The sequence below is a fragment of the Microtus oregoni genome, unplaced genomic scaffold (assembly GCF_018167655.1).
Source record: "Microtus oregoni isolate MIOR12 unplaced genomic scaffold, Mior012 000024F_ref0000369, whole genome shotgun sequence".
NCBI classification, from domain to species: domain Eukaryota; kingdom Metazoa; phylum Chordata; class Mammalia; order Rodentia; family Cricetidae; genus Microtus; species Microtus oregoni.
The window spans coordinates 15,254,065-15,256,943 of record NW_024543083.1 but is presented as its reverse complement, the minus strand read 5'-3'; the positions used below and the strand labels follow the sequence as shown (position 1 = coordinate 15,256,943).

At 43.4% G+C, this 2,879-nt stretch overlaps 1 pseudogene; it reads left to right on the top strand.

Moving 5' to 3' along the window:
• Positions 1–2,116: 2,116 nt before the first annotated feature.
• LOC121462462 lies at positions 2,117–2,235 on the top strand (annotated as a pseudogene).
• The last annotated feature ends 644 nt before the right edge of the window (positions 2,236–2,879 follow it).

Here is a 2,879-nt window from a genome sequence, read left to right as displayed (position 1 = left end):
ACATAAAATTTTCCAGTACAGTGTGTTTGCTCCACTTTTCTCATGACCTAGGACCAGCAGGCTCACAACTTGATGTTGTGCCAATGACAGTGTGGATCCCAGACATGGGAGCTCAAGGGCAGCTAGAGAGGCACAGTATATCCCTCTCCACACAATGCACTGGGCCTGTGATCATCTAAGTATCCCTAGACCACAGAGGAAAGATTCATCTCTGGGAGATCAGACCATGTCCATGTCTGTCCTCTAGCTAATGAGAGAAGGCATCATGCCAATTAGTCACTCCCTCTGGGCTCCATGCTCCCCATCCTTAAACTGCCTCTTCCTGTAAAGGTCACAGGTTCCACAGAATCCAGCGTCCATCCGGGATGGGCACAGAGTAACTGGGAGAGAAAGGATGGCTACTCACTGCCACTATTGTGTGGCTTAGCTCCCCACAGCTTTTACAACCACTAGACATCCTTGCTGCATCTTCATCCACAGTGCCCCAACCCCATAGTTCTGTCCTGTCTTGGACATCTCCTGGGTTCTGGGAAGGCACCCAGGAAGGAGGCAGGTATAAGGCACTGCTGTCTGACTTAAAAGAAAAGTGACTTTGAAAATACTCGTCTTTTTCTTCAGTTCTTTATTTTTTTTTCTAAATAATTTCTGGAGAAAAACTTCAAAACTTAAATGTTTCACGAGGGAGTTTTGAAAGAAACAGAGTATGTTGTTGTAAAACAATTTTCTAAGTTTCTATTCTCCTGTGACAGAAGAAACACTGTTAAGGGTAAAGAAAACGATGGCTCTGGCAAATTCAAACTATTTGAGTTCTTTAGTAGAACCATCCTCTCTTTACCATGGATGGGGTGCTGCAAGCCATGCCTCTGCCCTTCCTGGAGGGGGGTCAATGTGATCAGTGAGGTGTGTGTGGGGGGGAGAAATCCTTGCTCTACAAGGCTTGAGCTCAGCTCAGCTGAACTTGATGGTGTTTCCTCTCACTGCTCTGACTTGGTGTTGGCCTGTGGGTTCTATCGCAGTAGATGCTGACCTGGTCAAACCAGCCCTTCAACTAACATCCCAGTGTTCAATCAAGGAGGACCAAGGTGACAGTGTTTGCACTGGGTTAGGAGGTTGTAACTCAGCAATTAGATCCAGTCTGTGTAATAGAAAACAAAGATACTGAGTCTGGAATGATTCAAGAATAAAGCATTTTGAAATCAATGCCAATTGCATCTTTGCCAAAGGATGTCAATGATACCATTGAAAGTTTTTGACCAATGTCTTTAATTTCATATCCTCTCTACACCTTATCTTATTAGTATTGATATTTCCTGATTTTTAACGTAAAATTTCCTGTGGATAGATTTACTTCTGTGCTGGATTTCGAGTCTGTCTTTTGGCATGTGTGCCATTGGTTATAGCCAGTCTTTTCAGTCTTACTTCCTAGGACATAAATGACATCAGTAGTTCACTGAAAGTCATTCATGAGTCTGCAGTCAAACCTCAAGTGTCTTTTTCCCTTTGGTTTTGCTTTCTTCTGTCTGTGACTACTTCACAGGTTCATCCTAACCATGAAACCAGTGAAAACGGAACAAAAAGAAGGCTGTGATGACATTCAAGTTACCCATTTGGCCCCAGTCTCTGACCTGCACCCAGCCTGACCTGGGAATATGGTTTGTTTTTCCAGTTGAGTAGAATTAAAGGTCTACTCAATGAAAGAAGCTTAGCAGCTCTCATTTCTGAAAACTGACTTAAGGTAACTCCATGGCCTGCAGGAGGGAAGTGTTGCCTGCTGCAAACAGATCTCTGGTGTCCCTTCATTGCTGGCCACACACTTGCTCAAGGCAACCTCTCTCCAATGTCCCTCACTGTAGAGAGCTTTTCCAGGTGGAGGACTCTCTAACGACAGGATCTCTGGGTATTCCCTGTGCTGCCAGCTTGTTCTTCCCATTGTAGCCAGTTTCACTGACTGTCAAACCCTGTGCTTCAGTCTCCCAAAGAAGCAGACGGGCTTCTGTCTGGGCTTTCTCAATAGCACTGCAGTGGATTTCTCCTGGCAACTATTTTGTAGACATGTTTGGTCACTTTGTCTTGTTTAACAAATGAGAGAATGATAGTGTTCATTCCAAAGATATGTGCTTACAGACATACCATCCTGAATGCACGCTGTCCCTTCTGATCTTGGAACCTGAACAGAATTGGACCTGGTTAGTACTTTGATGGGAGATCAGTTGGGAATACCAAGTTCTGTAGGCTTAAAAAGAAATTGCCAGAAGGTTCTGCTTGGGTTTGTAGGATTGCCCTACTCTTAATAGCAATATCTGAGGTTTTCAGTCAATTTCACACCCTATCAGCAGGAAGGCGGCTAGTCTCTGCTATCTGCATTAATTTATCAATGAGGAATTAGTGATACCGTTTATGGATTTGTGCTACTTTTCCTTTAAGGTCTGCCTACTCCACAGTTCCAGAGGTGTGTGTGTGTGTGTGTGTGTGTGTGTGTGTGTGTGTGTATGTATGCACATGTTTCCTTCCAGAAACTTGGTTGCTTGAATTTGCTGCTTGGATTCACAATCTATCTTCAACTGTTAATTTTTAGTAAAATAGCACAAGATATATGGATAGATAGATACAGATGGATAGGTAGATATAAGATAGATGGATAGATGTATAGGTAGGTAGATAGATAGATAGATAGATAGATAGATAGGGAGAAGATAGTGAGAATAGCTGGATTTTAAGAAAGTTAAGTAGCTGGTGGAAGCCTATGAGTTTGAGAGAGTTTAGGGTAGAGGAGGAGGTGAGAATGGCTAGGATGCTAGCATGGGCTCTGAAATGTGTAACAGGTGCTTATGATACACTGAGGAGTCCTCGGGGCTAGCATGAGATTTGGTATGCTAATA